The sequence below is a fragment of the Choristoneura fumiferana genome, chromosome 18 (assembly GCF_025370935.1).
Source record: "Choristoneura fumiferana chromosome 18, NRCan_CFum_1, whole genome shotgun sequence".
Taxonomy (NCBI): domain Eukaryota; kingdom Metazoa; phylum Arthropoda; class Insecta; order Lepidoptera; family Tortricidae; genus Choristoneura; species Choristoneura fumiferana.
The window spans coordinates 8,245,629-8,262,352 of NC_133489.1; the positions used below are offsets into that span (position 1 = coordinate 8,245,629).

At 36.2% G+C, this 16,724-nt stretch overlaps 1 protein-coding gene across 2 annotated transcripts in view; it reads right to left on the reverse strand.

The window, feature by feature from the left end:
• The window catches only part of wdp (Leucine rich repeat protein windpipe), a 36,798-nt gene extending 23,703 nt beyond the window's left edge, over positions 1-13,095 (reverse strand). For both annotated transcript variants that reach the window (XM_074101390.1, XM_074101388.1), the window contains exon 1: positions 12,827-13,095. The gene's annotated coding sequence lies outside the window, so the exon portion shown is untranslated. The remainder of the gene's footprint in view (positions 1-12,826) is intronic.
• Between the last annotated feature and the right edge of the window lie 3,629 nt (positions 13,096-16,724).

The following is a 16,724-nucleotide window of genomic DNA, read 5'->3' on the forward strand; positions in this document are numbered from 1 at the left end:
ACAGCCAAGAGTAATGATTCCATCTGATGCTGAACGCGCGCATTATAACTGTCGCACCTCCAGGTTGAAAAACTGTTGCATTACACAATGCATTTTTCAATTCGCGTAATTTGTTTTTTTTTCAACTGCGGTTAAGTAATAACAACTCACGCGCATCGTTGCACTAGTGACTCAAATAAAACAAGAAAGTATTTCGTTTTCCTGCTTAAATATAATATAGCTTACCTCATAACCGCTACGAAGAATAAACTCAATCAATGTTGATTATCATACTCAACTAAAAGCAATCAATCCTCTGACCGAGCAATTATAAATAAGACCAATTATTATTTTTATCAAATGCGTCTTTATATTACTAGCAACCTGTCCTGTTATCTACTAAAGTTAATTTCCTCCGTTTACTATCGGGATTGGGAATAAATAGCGAGCTATAAACGTCCAAGCCAAATAGTTTAGTGTCGCGATGTAATCAAATGGCTATTTGCGGGTTGGAGATTTGATTCCTTGCATTGGAAAGCGAGAATATGAAGCGGAGATCCGAGCGATGCGTGGGCGACGGTGCATTGTCAGGGTAACGAAGATCTAAGCACCAGCCCGCTAGCTGGAGGCTGCATTTGCGAAACGACTAGACGGGAAATCAATAACAGGCTGCTAATGCTGCGATAGACATTGAACCTGTGGTTAGTAGAGCGATTGAATATTAATTTCATTCAATGATAGCGCCATGAATTAGTTTATAACAAGATGTGTCATGTTCTTATGCTTGTGTGTTTGATATATGAACATCTTAATTTTTTTATGATTAGGTATGCTTGAAATACATTATATGTATATATGACACAATTCAAAATATGACTGATTGAATGCCACTTTTATTTTAGGAAACGTGTCTCTATGTGCAGTGTCAATAGAGACTGGCTTGCAAAATTATTTTTATGTATACAGCCGCTAAAGTCAACAACTAGCAAACACGGTAATGAAATACAATGAAATGTATTACATAAGGAAATCCATACTAATATTATAAATGCGAAAGTGTGTGTGTTTGTATGTTTGTCCGTATCAACGTAATATTTGGCATAGAGATAGTGTATGGGTCAGAGAGTGACGTAGGCTACTTTTTATCCTGGAAAATGCACAGTTCCCGATGGAACAGCGCGCAATAAGCGAATTCCACGCGGGCGAAGCCGCGGGCAAAAGCTAAATAAATAGAACAAATCAAATTGAAATAAATTTAAGAAATTAAGTCAATTTAGATTACATTCGCAGTAATAAACTTAATAAAAGTTGCTAAAATTAAAAATAAAATTAATTCTGTAAAATAGCCATTGAACTTTTGTAAATAACTGTCACTGACAAGCCGACATAATGATATAGTACTGGTTTATTTATCGAAAACGCTATTAGTATCACTCATTGTGTAAGCTGACAAGATCCCGCAAAACCCATTCAAACCGATCTAGGAACCCCAGAGTGGCCGTAAGTGTTAGGACTGGTTGTAGGAACCAGTCGTGTCCTAGGTCTTACCACTCGCCCACAGCGAGTAGGCGTGATTGCCTCCAAGCATTGCTAGTTACCAGTGTGATATCCCTCATTCTAACGGAGAGTATTTCTTACTATTTACGCGACATCAAAGGCGAAGATTGTATATCTTTGTACCAGTGCGAAATTAGACTGTGAGTGCACTTCGTAGATACGAGAAAATGTTTTAGGATACTTAATTTATAACTGTCATTCCGAATTATGCCGAATGTATAAAATATTTTTTCGGTTGTTTGTTTATAACGGCCTATAGATAATTCAAAAATTTTGATCGAACCATCGGACATCCATTACTACTTAATATTATAAATGCGAGAGTGTGCGTGTTTGTAGTTAGTTCGTCTTTCACGTCGAAACGGAGCGACGGATCGACTTGATTTTTGGCATAGAGATAGTTTATGGGTCAGAGAGTGGCATAGGTTACTTTTATCCCGGAAAATGCACAATTCCCGAGGGGATAGCGCGCGATAACCGAATTCTACGCGGGCGAAGCCGAAGGCAAAAGCTAGTATCTTAAATATGTGGGTATCTTACCTTAGTTTAAACCAGACGTTAATCTGCACATATGTACATTAAAAAAATTACATTACTCGAACCTTGTGCCTTATGACACACCATCTTGCAGTTTAATATTTACAGTAATAGATGATTCAATGCAAAATAATTGCACACTTTGAACAATGATAGCTTATGGGAAAAATTCACGATTGAAAAAAGGATTTCCTATTTCCCAGAATAATCGAATTGTTATTGAACAGAACATCATGTTTGGTAAATGGTCGGCCTACTGGGAAGCGGTATTTCTATAAACTACAAATGTTTACTTATACAAAGGCGCACGCGTAGCTCGCATATAAACAATCCTTGAGATAAACGGGAGTAAGTTGGAAACAAACATAATTATAACATCAGACGAGAAATTACTTTGTTCTAAAGAGTAGGTACGAGCTATGAAACTTATGCATGCATGCAAACTTACGCAATACCTATAGTTAATAATCTTAACACACTTACGCGACAAAAGTAACTTTCAGTAATGATGTAGGTAAGGGAACTCTAGATTCACTTCTGCTTCGTTGAACCCTTAAATTGTATTAAAAATTTAAACAAAATACATACCACCTTAAAAAAGGGAATTACTTTTTCGTTGAATATTGCTTTTATTATTCAAACCTGAGTAGCTCTAAGTAAATATATATAGCCAGTGTCAAATCTTCGATGAAATACATATTTACAACCGTGAAATTTGCTTAAAATCTTTAATTTAGTAAAACATACGGACGTAGTAAATTTTGGCTTGCAGAAATTTTACTTACTTAACTTGATATCTGACATCAAAGTTATTTGGTGCAACTCACACTTACTGTCGTTCTCCCAGTCATCTACCTGCTTAATACCTGGGTTTGCGCGAACCTGACTTAACTAAAGAACTTCGAGTTAACAGCGAAGTACTCGCGGATTAAGTACAAAATTTACGGAATCATCCTACCTAATCCTGTTTTAACGATTGATTGGGGTAAACCCTAAGACCGTGGAATTAATTACTGTAATGACTGACTATATTGGGTAACAAATTATTATTAAAGTTCTTGGAAAGTTGTAACTTAAGTTTTCTGAGCAGTTCGCTTGTGATGTCATCGTCATCTTTGTGGCATTAGTCAAGGTGAGACACTGATTATTATTTCTGTAAACAGTCTGTATATTAACGGCTATACGGTATATGCTTGAACTTCTCATTTTTAGAAATCACGTAAATATTCTTTAAAAAAATGACACCGAAAAATTGTGTGAGAAAATAATAAGGACTACAATTATTGTTGATAGTTAATAAAAAAAATTAATAGCTTCAGTGTTAATTTTTAAATAAAAGTTGTGTATCTATATTGATGGACATCCTGTCAAACAATGAAATAATAACCAATTTGAACAATTATACGTATAGGTATAATATAATATAACCGATTGCCACCAAACAAAAAGTTGAAGTATAATATAATATACTTATTGGACACTATACAAAACTTTTACATAAAATAAAAACATATTTTTCAACAAAACTTAAAACAATGATGTTTTTTTATACTAACATTCAAATGTAGCTTCAAGGTCAAGCTATAACTATCAGACACAAAATTTCAGTGTAAACCGAATGCACCCTAAAGTAGTATGAATAATGAAGTATAATACTCCTAGCTGCCGAAGATTTGCTAACTAATAGTAAACTTTCTTTACCTTCCCTAACAATCAAAGCCGCGTATAATCTATAGTTGATGAACAAGTTCAAGAGTGCTTCCACACTATCAGTTAAGTACTGCATATTTCAAGTTCTACAAACTCTACAGCTTTTTGCCTGATCGCGAACGCTCGCGCCGCTGCGTTGTTGAATCTTGATCTATACGGAAGACGCCATTTGAACCTTATATAGGCAAGACGGGGTTCATTACCACTACCATGAGTTTACAGTGACCGTACTCGATAGCGACGGCGTAAATTATTTGTATGGAGAATTGTACAGCTCTACAAATAATTTACGCCGTCGCTATCGGGTACGGTCACTGTAAACTCATGGTAGTGGTACAGGCCAGCATGCCAGTATCTTAAGATAAAAGTGGGAGCTGACAAGTAAAATAATTGTTCTATGCAGACTGGCACACGTAAGTTTTCCTGGACGGTTGATTAAAATGTCCAAATGTTGTCAATTCTGTTGTGACCTTAAAACAATATAGGTACGAGTAAAAATATACCGATAAGGGGTTGATCCAGCTGACCTTTATTTTTCTGATAGTCAATCACTTAAAGAGTCAATTTATCACATTTATATTACACTACACTACGCTTTACTTTAACGAAAACAATTAAGCATGTGATATGAAACTAACTTAACTCGTGTTTACATAGTAGCGTTGATTAGAAAGTGTAAGCATGTCAAGGTGTCTTTGTCGTGAGGGCAATGAACCGTCAAAAGTCATCGGCACTCAATTGTCAAAGATTTCATTGTCCACCATGGGATGGCACGAGGTTTATTGATTTCTCAATTTGCCTGCTGTGCATCGTGGCTATAGCTATCATAACATCAATTAAAATAATTTTATACTTTAAACCATCGACATCTATGTACCTTAGGGCACTAGACTGGCTGTTTGGAACAAAATGCGCGGCGCATCAATCATCAATATTACTTTGACACAACCGCTGTCACGGACGTCAACGTCGACTATAGTGAACTGTTCACAAAACCACGCTGTGAACTGTTTTTGTGCGCCGTTTTGATGTAAGAAACATGCAGTCTAGTACATAGATGTCAATGCGTTAAACGCTAAAGTGTCTACGTAATAGTACATTATGTCTTAAGGGCGGTAAATAAGGAATTACGAACGAGAGTCTATTAGAAGCCCGAAGTCAAAGACTGAGGGATTTAATGAGTCGATGTTCTTAATTCTAGTACCGCCCGTGCGACATACAATGTTTTTCATCACATTTGCGAGTAAATTTTTATATTTCTAAAAGAAAAAATATATAATTGTTCCAAATATTGGCGATACCTTAGGCTTTGCTATTGGTAGCGCCGCCCTCCCCCTCCCGCAGCATGCGCCGCAACGTGCATGTGCATGTGGTCCTGCAGCAGCGCGCGCAGCAGCTTCAGTACGCACATTGACTCATTTACCGACCACGGGTTTCATGACAAGCACACTATAAGGTCGAGGGTTTTATTTGGGGGGTTGCAGCCAAGGTAGCATGCATGTTAAGTCACTGTTTACGACCAAGTGTGATGAAAAATATCGAAAATACTTTATACGATTATCACTACCTACCTCACAGCCGAATAGCACTGGTAAGAGAATCTAACTATGAAACTTGAGGTCGCGGGTATGGATATGTATTTAATTATTTATTTATCTATATATGTATGTTTATCTGTTGCCTAGTTACCCAAAGTACAAGCTTTATATATATCAATATTGTCCCATAATAATTATTTACCTACAACCAATAATGTTATGTGCACAGCTTGAAATAAATATTATACTAATGAAGGAAGATCCAAAAACAATAAGGAAGTGAAGGTAATGAGATTGTTAATGTGCCTGATCTAAGTATACTCACTATGTCATTATTATTATTATTGTTAGCCTATTCTGTCCCACTGCTGAGCAAAGGCCTCCCCCAAATACTTACTGCTCTCTGTCCCCTGCATACAAGAATAAGTCCAGTTCATCCCGCCATCGCCGTCTAGGTCATATCATTTGAAAAATAAAATACTTTTTAATAATAATAGTTGTTACTACCTGATCCACGAATCATTGCGAAAAATGAGTGAAATAATGTGTTGAGTAAAAATTAGTGAATTCATATGATGTCCTAAGTATAGAGATGATACAGTTCTGTTTACGATCTAAGAAAAAACCCTTATATGTATTCTGGTGGAAAACGGCTGATTTTAACCGACTTTTGCTTTGCTATAACTATCACATTTTCTCGTATTATTTTGCGGCATGACAACTAAGTAAGTCTACTAATATACTGAACGAACTGAAACAAGTAGTGTAGCTCTCTGGGTTGGCAATACGTCTGTTAGGTGTCCTCTCGGTGTTGTGACTGTCTAAACCTAAACTCGTACGTACTATATTATCAAATAATCCATCTTCCATTGACATGTTGGCCTCCCTCCTTAAAAAAACCATAGAGCATCACGACGTAAACATTCGTCACGATGAGAAGCGACCTTTTTTAGGCTCACCAAGACTCGCCCATTTCCTCGACACGCGTCAACCGCTATTAGTATGCAGCAACGAAACTACCAAATCATAGTTCTATACGAATTTCTATGCATTATTAACAAACAATGGCCGGTCTTTGTTTTTCTAAGTAAGTTGGCGAGATGCGCCCGCGCCGGTGCATCGGTGAACTCATTAAATATGGTAATATCGTATATTGTCATCTGACACAATGGGCTAGCTACCGTCACAATAGCTTCTGTGGCGCTCCATCGCCACATGGCCCATTTAATACAACGCGTGGACGCACCTTTACTAGCGAGTAGATGTGCCCTACTTACGCATGTGAACAACTTTATTTCGGATCGGTCACGCACTACAACCACAATATGAACCACAAATGACCCACGAAACGCCAAGTTTGGAATAGTTCTTCGGAAATCATAAAAATAACTTGCTTTAGGTGAAGTAGTAAAACTCATGCAAATAGGTAAATAGAACAAAGCAAGGTCAAGTATTTGTTTATTAATCTAAAACATATTGCTAGGCTATGATAGACTAATGTTAAAGTAGGTGACAAGCTGATGACTGCATTTTCGTTCGTCAACGTCGCGAAATCCTATCGACTAGAACTATAAGTAATAGTCTACTTAACCCGCCATATTACGCAAACTGGATTAACAAGATGAATGTCTACGACGTATAATATTTCGAAACCGCTAGATTGCAAAGAACAAATTGCAGATTAAATAGCCTAGCATTATTCACCGAGGGAAGACCTAATGACACCAATTTTTTGCACGACGCATGCTCAAGTTTTGATACAGATTCGCAAAGGGGAAAGTAGGTGTACTTTCACTGTAGTGAATAAATGGCAAAAAAGTGCAATGCTGAATTTATCTCGGTTAATCTGGCTGTTTATTTCTGCATCGCAGAAAAAAATGCTGCTTATTTTGGTGAAATACTTTAAACAAAAAGTATTAAGATTAAGGATATGGTAAACGTGTCACAAGCCAGCTTGACGCTCTTCTTTGTATGCAATTTGTTTAATTATTGTATACGTTTATCTCCTTTATAAACAAGAAGAGTTTATATAAACAGCTTACGTTAATATTAATATTGCAATATTTTTTACTTTGATTGATTACCTTTGACACAGACAAAACATAAGTACCTTAGCTAGAGGTACGTTATAATGTTGCTGCAACAAGTTTGTCACTTTACAAAAAAAGAAGTTAGAAATGAAAAGGTTACGTACAACATCGTAACCCAAACCTCACACCAATTTATAAGGATATTAAGAAGGATGTGACGTCTCCAATCCCATACAATTATGATAAGACCCGAAAGATATTTTTTTCAACCGTTTCCTAAGAAGGATGTGACTTTTTGGAAAGTAAATAATTCGTCACGCCGCCGACATCTGCGTTTATCATCGATCATGCTCAAATAATCGTATGGCTATTTGCTCGAGTCCGCTATCGAATGCAAATACGTAGATAACTTTTGAGTACTGAGAAAAACACCATCTTTAATGGCCCGGTTCGTGTGAATCGTGGTTCAACGGCATTTTGACATTAGAAATAATATTTTTCTTCCAACTAAGTATGCTTTAATTTCATACCGAACGAAATACCTAGCACAAAGCGGGACTTTTCTGCTCTAGAGCAGAAAAAATGTATGAGAATCCTTTATTGCATTGTTTTAGATTTTTTTTTATTGCACGACCAAAGAGGTAAAACAAGTATTTTTGCTATAAAATTAGCCTCCAAAAAAATCTAGTGTTAGGTTGGTCAACCTGACGGTCTTATGAAATTTGGCAGATTGCGTTGTACAAAAAATTGTTGCTACCAATACTACCAAAAATAGTAAGTAGCCGTATATTTAAAAAAAACTTTGTGTGTGGTTGCCCAAACATTATTATTTACTTTTCTGCAGTAAAAAAAAATATGAGTTGTCTAAATTAAAAAAGAAAAACAAAAATACAATAAATAAAAAATAAAAGCTTTAACACACTAAAACCTAAACAATTAAGCTAGCTTTTCTTTGGATATATGTAAAATTAAGTTTTAGCTCAAAAACAACTTGATAGGTATGCTTGGTTTTTTTTATTGAGCAACTGCAAATGAACCTGAAGTTGTGCTTATCCATAAACAAACAAAGCAAGTTAATTCTTTTGCCAGTGTTATTAAAGATGAAGCGAAGCACTTTGTGCGAAAAATCGGAATTTTAACAACATAGGTGTGAATCCCCAAGGCTAGTCGCACGGAAGAAAAAGAGATGGTGAAATACGTTCGTGAAATCTAAATATCACTTAAGCCATTTTAAATCACACAAAAAAATCTGTCATCTCTCACTCAAGCGCTCTCTCGTAATTCTTCTTTTAAACGCTTCACGGACTATTTGACAGCCTAAATCTATTAAGTGATGCTATCTCTGTTAGTACACGGTAATTAAGAACTGGTATTTAAACTGTCTTCGGCTGCATACTAATTGGGACATTAATTTGCTAATGACATATTAGTTTACTACAAAAAAAAATCCTTTTTACGCATGTTTACAGCAATTTTTTGCATGGCATAAAAATTATTGGATTTTATAGTGGCTTCAAAATGTGTTGTTTCTCTTGAAGGATTTCGTTAAAAAAAATATTAACAAATAGTTTTTTTTTATAAAAAATAATAAAATTATTAATTTAAGCTTCTCTTGTATAAAAATGAGATCATTCCGAAGAAAACGGATAGCTATTTGATAAAGTTATATTAGTATTGATAATTCACCTGAAGACATACAATTCGCAATAACTTGTAGTTAAAGTAATGCTTAACTCAAAAATCTAAATTCAAAATGTGTATTCTGTAAGTAGGTAAACCACAATGGGCTCTTTCAAAGTTTTCGGGAAGACCATCATTGCCAAGAATAATGCGCCGTAGGAAACTAGGCAGAGAACTCATTTTTTCAACACGCAAATTTTATTACCTACAATTTGTTAAAACTTTATTAAACTGGTAATTTTAAGATGATTATTAATTTATTAAAGAGGAGACTTAATACCTACTAAATTAAATCTAAAAACCAGCCAAGAGCGTGTCGGACACGCCCGAAAAAGGGTTAATTATGAAAAAATTAAGTAATATTTTTCTAAGGATTTCGTATTTTGTATGGAATATTCCAAGTTTAGGTATATTTTATACCCTAGGCTGCTATATATTCTAACTACTAATAATTCTCAAGGAAACTTAACCGTTATAGTTTTCCTTGTAAGTTTGATATACCTACATACTTACTACCATCCTGAATTTTTTCAAATTTTTCCACCCACCGGTTTAGATTTTAGAGGGGGGAGGGGGACGCTCGATTTTAATGAAAATTTGCACTTTAAAGTTGAATATTTTGCAAACAAATCACTGAATTGAAAAATCGTTTTAGCAACCCCCTAATGATGACCTATCCAACGATACCCCACACTACAAGGTTGGCTGAGAAAAAAAAACCTCCACTTTACGTCTATGGGAGGTACTCTAAAAAAAAGTATTTGAATTTTTTATTGTACCATTTTGTCGGCATAGTTTACATATATATTCGTGAAAAATTACAGCTTTCTATCATTGATAGTCCCTGAGCAAAGCCGCGGACGGACAGACAGACATACAGACATGGCGAAACTATAAGGGTTCCGTTTTTGCCATTTTGGCTCCGGAACCCTAAAAAGGCCTCTGTACTTGTACTATTACTTATTCTGTGCCGTGGCATGGTGTCCAAGAGGATAACTGCATTCCTTCGTTGAATGGCGATGTAGATTCGTTATTAATACACTCGTGTACTTCTGAACGACACCAGAACTTGTGTTTTATGGTCATAGAACGAGTAATTAGTGGCGGCTCCGACTGGGCTTGAACTCCTAACACCAACAACTTTGTTAGAATATTAATTAGCAATGGGGTTCATAAAGTTGAAATAAAACATTATCACTTTTAAAATAATGTGCCAGTCCTTGACACTTAGTAAGTAGTTGATATTTGTCCTTTTTAGGGTTCCGTACCCAAAGGGTCGAAACGGAGTCCTATTGCTGTCACTCATATGTCCATCCGTCACATAGGTTTTACAACCAAACCCGAAGCATTTTGCTGACGGAAAATAGTCAAAAAACATTTTTAATGTTTTAACGAGGGCTCCCACACAACTAACTCAATGTACATTATTATCTTAAGAAGTAATACCTACCTTCTTTAATTAAAATAAGATACCTAACTGTAATGTAATGTGTAATTTCAACAGCTGCGAGTTCAATCTAAATAAACTCGTAATAACTGGAGCTAGGAAATTGCCAAAGCCGAGGTGGTCGCGGGCTTAATGGAAATCGTCCGCTAATCGCGTCTATTACCCTAATGCGGACGCCACTGGGCGACCGCTGTTAGCTATTGCAATAACCACTTACACAGTGGCTCCGCAGGGTAAAGGTAGGGGTCCACTAGGAAACAAAAGTCCCGTAACACGTGTCAGTGGTAATGTAATTACATAACTTCGCTTAATATGTTTGAGCACATTATTTTACAACGACGTATATTATTTATTATGTCTAGTAAAGTCCGCCAAAATTATACCACTTCACCGGACTGAGAACAACTCCATAAGCTAAACCTCGTTTTCCCTGAGGCAAACGGCGCGCACAGTCAATACTGTATAGTATAAGTACATATAAAATAAACATTTTATTAAGGTTAGAATGGAAGTAACCAAAAGCAGATAAGTATAGTAACGAAATCTCCGCGCTGATTTTCAGCTGCAGCCCAAGGTTCAAATGACATTGTCAGGCTATGTTTCCATTGATAAATTTTAAATAAGAAATCGCCTTGGTACTTAGATAGACGTAATAGTTCATAGGTAGTAATAGGTACTAAGTATTATTGCGAGTAGAGCGAAATAACATATTATCGACTAAATTTAAATAATAGTGATTTGTATTAGTTAGTTTAATCAGAAACGACGCCAGAACATAGGTATGTTAATATTAAATTGTCTTATTTAAGTAATATTTACTTAATAAATTGTAGGTACAAAGGTAATAGACATTTTATCGTTATAGATACCTTATTTTATAAATTTAGTTTTACTCAATTCTGAAAATGACATGTTTATGTAACCGGCAAGTACCTAATCATTTTTTATTTACAAATTATTTAATTATTTTTAATAGCACATCGTAATGTAATGTTTTATGTGTGTTGGCCGACAAAAAATTTAATTCTTCAGAACAAATCGTGGCCCTTCATTTTGTATGCTTTCTGCAATTAGTTTTTGTTAAAAATACTTATTTTATTTATAGTTTTTTGCTGATTACCTATACTTTTTGTTGACAATAATTGCATTCATCTAAATTACATCTAAATAATATTAAATTAAATTTTTATACACTACATTGAACATCCAAGCCAAGTTTGAAGGTTATCGGAGCACTAAAAGTGGCTGAAAAAATAGACTTGCGTTTTTGAAGATTCTCCAAATCCAAAAAATTCTCCAAAAACCGATCTTAAACTTTCGCATATATTACGTAGAACAAATAATACCAACGAGTAATTAAGTATTACAAGTTTTCGAGAAATCCTTAAAATAATGCTGCCCGCCGCCGCTAGCTGAGATGCTGACAATAGTGAGGTGAAATTTAGAAAATTTAATTAATAATGATAGTTCAGTTAGCTAATAGTGTAGGCGGTGTAAGGCGTAATATTTTCATTAGGCAACCCGGAGAATGAGGGAAGCGTAAGTTAGGTAGATGTCTTCAGATGCAACTCCTCGGAGTTAGTGTACGTACACTAACTTTGGAATAGGTAAGTACCTACTCTTCTCATCACTCATCACAAAATTAACTACCCAGTGAGAATCGAATTGTTACACCCCGCTACTGGTAGGTACCGATTGACAAAAAGAGAGAACCGATGCATTTTGATAAATCACGCTTTCCGAAGATCTAATGTCAAAAGTTAACTTGATGAATATATCATAATTAGTTAATATTTTAATTAGTCTGCTATCGTTAGTTGTTATTGACCCCGATAATTATTTATTGATATCTTATCAGCTACATGATTGACCATGTCAATTGACCAGCGAAATCTCAAGTAAAACCACATGTTATAAAGACACTAAGTAGCCATGTTGTGAAGACACTAAGTAGCCATGTACACTTACTCGTCTAGCATGACTATAAATTTTGTACTCATATACCCACATCAAGTTATTGGGTGAACACGAAAACGAAGTAAACCTTGAAAACTTGTTTGTCGTACACACACGACACAGACATAAAGCAAATTATAAAAATCCGCGATATTCACATACAATAGTATTTCTTTTCGACAGTATAAAACAGCGAAGTCACCGCGGCAAAAACTTTTCGCACTAAGTACCATTTCAAAAATGCCGGTAGACGCTGAAACGAACTACTGCTTTCAATTAAAAAAAAAGTTAGAACCTCGGTAACGTATTTGTAATAACTTTAATAGCCCTACTTTATTTTAAACATTACAAAATTTAACATATTCTAGTAATAAATAATCGAAGTGACTTACCGAGTGTGTTGTGCAACTGATTAGAAATAATCAGTCGTGTGGTAGCCTCAGAAAAAAAGTTGTGGGTAAAATTCGAATCGTCCTGCCGAAATATCGGTACACTTTCTGCTCACTGTGGCACTGTCACTAGATCGAGCACGGCCGGCTTTTTTCACGCAGGCCGTACCCTGATGGGACGACTGCGTGTCGTTGGGTCGACGGGTCGGTACGGACTGCGGACTGGCGCGGCCGCCGGAGCAATGCACGCGTCGCAAACTGCAACCAAACTCGCTTCTAACCGACTACCTAGAGACAGCCTTGTCGTAGCAATCCGCTACTCAATTAGGCAAAAACTATTATAACTTATTTTCTGTTCTTCGACGTAGGTTCATGGCATTATGAGCTGATGACTCAGGCATTGTCCGTTGAGAGTCATTTGTTTCGCATAACAGGTAAAAACGAAGTGATAAAACTCACAGAAATTATCGAAGACGCGCTTAAATAATACAACTATACTTTTTATTTAACGTTAAACGCTGAAGAAAGAAATGAAACGACAATATCCTAAATCATGCAACACGTGTAAGCAACTGCTGCGAAAAGCGGAGTTATATATTTTCCGCGCAACTTTTCGCGAATTTGGCAGCAAAAGTGCTGTTTACTATAATGTTTCTCTAACTAAAACAGTTCACAGTGCTGGTAAATGGAAAACAGAAGGTGCACAGAGATCGTACGACTATCGGACCACTTCAGCAATTCGTAATAAATTAGTGTACGGTTTGCTTTTTTTAAGTCATTCGTCGAGAAGTTGTGTGATTACGTGTTGCGTGATTTTTATCTTCGGGTTTATAAACACGACGTCGTCGAGACCGTTATGATTATGTGCAAACCATTTTGCATAAAGAGTTTGGGGTGTTAATATTTTTCTGTCTTATTATTAATTATTAATCTTAAGTACTTGTCTATTATTTTTAAACCCAACTGAAGATTCAAGTGTGTTTGCATTAGGTATTCTTTTGATATCCCAACAATGATGTAAATATTTTCTCAATGGTTTTAAAATATTAATGGAGATTAATAATTATTATTATTCGCCTTAAACAAGTACCTTTGTATGTATGTATGTAAACTCTTTATTTTACAAAAAAAGAGAAACAAAACACAATTGATAAACTTTGAGATATTTACTTGTACACAGGCGGGTGTACAAGTATACATGCGTATTTAAAAGTGTATTTTTGTTAGGCATAACCTAACCATTACCGGTAATATTTGCCGTCCTTATACAGGGTGCGTGCAAAGTGCCCACCCTTCATCAACCTTGACACACCCTATGTCCGCTATGAATGGCAGGTAGTAGTAATAGCCATCAACGTGATCTAATTATAGAACGGTGCTTTTAGTACGTTCATGTACTTATGCAAGTACGGTCAGCATCAAAAGTAGCTGGTTACTTTTTTAGGGTTCCGGAGCCAAAATGGCAAAAACGGAACCCTTACACATGTCGCCATGTCTGTCGTCTACGGTGTCACGGCGCGGCGCCGTCAAACGCTGGTACGTACACGCTTGGTAGTTTTGACGGCGCCGCGCCGTGACACCGTAGACGGCACCGTACCGGCGACATGTGTCCAGGCCCTAACCCTTATAGTTTCGCCATGTCTGTCTGTCTGTCTGTCCGTCCGCGGCTTTGCTCAGGGACTATCAATACTAGAAAGCTGTTATTTTGCACGAATTATTAGTAGTTTATGAGTAAATAGCAGCCTAAGGTATAAAATATACCTAAACTTGGAAGATTCCGTGTGAAATACGAAAAATATTACTTAAGTAACCAGCTACTTTTTATGTTGACTGTAGGTACCTACTTACTGAATTGAAAAAATATTGCGTAGGTATTTGATATTACGGTACATGCTGAGCTCAAAATGACTTTTACATTGTATACCAAATTTTAAATCGATCTGAATACTGGAATTGCATTATTTATTTATTTATCGTATGGCGATTACACACTGGTTAACACATTTTTCAAAAATTACCTAATGCAATTGATGTAATTTAATGTAATTTAAATTAAAAAACTTTCAACCAAACTACAGACAAGATAAGATACATTGCAAGTTAAATAAAAGCGTGTAAAAATAATGGTCGTAGGTATTGTGTCTTGACTCGTCTATTGTTCATTTTTATTTTGAGTGTATAAATTTATCTTATGGCATCGCCCGCATGGAATAAGATCCCACAGAAAAAAATGTACATTAGGTACTACAGATGCCGGGAAGTAAGGGGTTGCCAGCTGAATACATATATACCTACGGATAGGTATGAGGCTGGCAAGACAAAAAACACTACTTCTCGCCGCGGTATGTTTAGTGCTTTTCTCAAACGTGCAATAAAATAAAACACTCCAAAAAAACAAAGTTTTATGTCTAGATAAATTATAAGTAAACAAAAAATATAACGAACACGTATATTATAACTTTATTTTATTTCGTTATATTTCAACCCGGATTAAATAGAAAACATATAATTCATAAATGTAATTAATTCATAATTCATAAATATTTTTTGTTATTTTCATGTCGATTTTACATAAATAAAACTATAAAATAAACCAAGTCGTTTATTGTTTTGTTTTTAAGAAGCGTAGTAGCAGAACGTCATAGTGAACCAAAAAGCAAATGGTGCCTGGTTATTTAAAAGCTGAACGCCATGATCTGTGCCACAAATTTAATAAAACAGTTAAAACAGAGCATCTTGCAGGTCTACTATAACATCAATATTTATTCCATTGCATGTTTGAGAAAAACCTTATGTTCAAAATCTTTCTTACGTATAACGTTACGTTACGTTTGTATATCCCTTACTTGATCATTGTTGTGGACATTGGTTGTGGAATGATTGGATTGCTGTCATATTGTGAAGATATGTGTGTAAGAAGTTAGTAAATAATTAGAATCTTGTCACACTATGACAATATTCGAATATTTCTAGGCAACCGACCATACATCCATGTCTATTGTTTGTCTATTAGGTACAATAATATAATTTAATACGGTAACCAGCTGATTATGTTCTGTCACTATCAAATTTCACATTAAAATATTGTGATGATTGTGCTACAATTTTTGTAAAGGGTAAAATATATTTGACTTAGATTTAAGTTTATTTTTATTTCAAGAAACATAATATAGTATAAAAAGAAACGATAACAATTACATAGACTAAAAAATATCTAAACCCTGTATCTTTCCTACCCGGGGCATCGTGCCTAGTATGCTTGCGGCATTCCCTCGCTGCACGGCTAAGCTCAGCCTCTGGGCAAAAAAAGACCCGACCCTGGGGTCGCCAGAGACGCCAACTAATTTATCCGGCACCTCGCGAACAAATTTTTTGGTGCCACGGTCCTAGTTTCTAACGCAAGTGCCGCAAATATGTAACCATTCGTTAAAAACGCGTATTTGCGGCACTTGGTTGTCTGGGCGTGGTCGGCAGCAGCCCCTGGCTTATTGGCAGAACCTCTGACGTAGGACGGAGCCAGCGTGTCTGAGCACGTAAAGTCCCACACCAAAGGCTTGCCTAGCTCCAAGGCACCAATGTACACCCGTCGGGCCTGTTTTTGTCCGAAGCAGACATGTCTGAGGGCTCGAGGGTCGCCGGTATGGCAATAGTGCTGAGTGCCCGGCGGATAAGGTCGTTAAGCGACGCTTGTCTATATACACGACCAGCACTCAGTTGACAATGTAAGCCGTGTCGGCCTAAACCATCAACTGTATTACCACACCGGCAGCAGGTGTGAGGTTCACAAGCTTTTAATCCAAGCCGCAAACATATGGCAATTCTCAGTGACCCAGGGTCCAGAAGTGTGCCAAGGTTTCGGGAAGGAACTGCATGCAGCCAATGACCAGATTCAGGTTCAGAT